Genomic DNA, 1979 nt, shown 5'->3' on the forward strand with positions numbered 1-1979 from the left:
CCCCCGTCCCCGTCCCGGTCTTACTTCAGGTTGTTGGAGGTCTTGAAGAAGTCCACCGAGAAGCCGAAGTAGCTCCTCTCGGGTCCGGAGAACACGGAGGGTTTCTCCGCGTCCAGGTTGAAGGATCCGCCGCGCTGGAGACCGAGCCCCAGCAGCAGCACTAGTCCCAGACCCGTCCGTCCCCCCACCATGGCTGCTATCACCGAACACCCCGCGGTTAACCGACCAAAACAACCCCAAAAGAAGCTGTCCGTTGCGTTAGCTAGCGACCGTTTCCCCGGAGTCCCTTCCAACTGCTTTTAACTGACGCTCCGCTCCGTGACCGCGAGGCGAACACAAGTGCGTCATAAACCGCTACTTCCGGTGGTACCGAAGCCGTTAGTGACCGCAGGAGACGAGCCCGAGTCCGGTCCGGTTCTGGCCGGCGGTCCGCTTGCTTGTTTCAGCCGATGAAAGCTGGAGAAACACGGGAACGAGCCCGGGGAGGGGCCGCGGCAGCTACGGGGGACAAGTTAATCAAGTTAGGGTAACACACGACAGGGCTTCCGGTTCGTCCCCTTCAAAATAAAAGCATCGAATATTTTTGCTACATACACACTAGCTGTGTGTATATACATGTATAAATACACATATACATATATATATACATACACATGTATACATTAAATACACATTTATACATTAAATACACATATATAAAATATATACATTAAATACACATAAAAAATATATACATTAAGTACAGATATGTACATATATACATATACACACATATATATACATTAAATACACATATATACATATATACACACATATAAGTTAAATACACATGTATAAACACATAAACATATATACATTAAATACACATTTATACATTAAATACACATATATACAAACATATACAACAAGTACAGATATATACATATATATATATATATATATATATATATATATATACATATATACTTTAAATACACATATATACATATGTAAACACATATAAATTAAATACACATACATACATATATACACAAATATAGGCTACATTAAATACACACATATATATATACATGAAATACATATACTATATACACATACATTTATGTATATGCATATATATACATTTTGTGTTTGTTTAATTGGACAAACTTAAATATTTCAGAATCTGGATGGATTTTTACATGGTTGATTTAGCCCCCCCAGATGTCCCTCATTTAGACCGGATGTCCGTCCCGTCCTCTGTCTCTGTGTCGGGGCTCTATCTGTCCAATCAGAGTCTCTGTTGACGACCAAAACTACTTCTGAACGTACACACGTTCCACCAAAACTACTTCCTTCCTGAGACTATTTAGCAGCGGCACCGTGGCTCCGTCCGGCGCTTAGCCCCGCCCACAACAACTGTGATTGGTTTAAAGAAATGCCGATAAACCAACCAACCGTCCAGGAATGCTGTGTGGACTCGCCAGACCTTCCTGCTCAGCGCTGTGGAGGAAGGTCGGGCAACGCAAGACCACATTTAACCTGACGGGTTATATGTTATGCTTTTATTCTGAAGGTAAAATCGGCTTCCTGTGTTTTCTTGACCAACTTGACAGCAGATTTCTGACCCACAACAGGAAGTTATTTCCGCCACACAGGACAGGAACACACAACGAGAAATGGGACAGGGTATTTTACTTTTCATGGGTCAGTCTCACATGAAGAAGAAGGGACGTCCTACGAGCCAATCACGCGCGCCCTTTGAGTCCTAAATCAAGACAGACCGGTCCAGAATTCAGAATAAAGTCCAACAACTCTCATGTCAGGAAAACAAGTCCTACGGCAACGTTTATAATTACGTTACAACATTTTAACATTTTAAGTGTTAAAATGAGCCATAAGTGTTTTTATCTCTAGTAGAAGAAGAAGTGATCCCAGTTAAACACCAGAGCAAAGGGAATGAGAGGGGGAAAGGCCCAGTGTGTGTGTGAGAGTGTGTG

This window comes from Etheostoma cragini, chromosome 11 (genome assembly GCF_013103735.1).
Source record: "Etheostoma cragini isolate CJK2018 chromosome 11, CSU_Ecrag_1.0, whole genome shotgun sequence".
NCBI lineage: Eukaryota > Metazoa > Chordata > Actinopteri > Perciformes > Percidae > Etheostoma > Etheostoma cragini.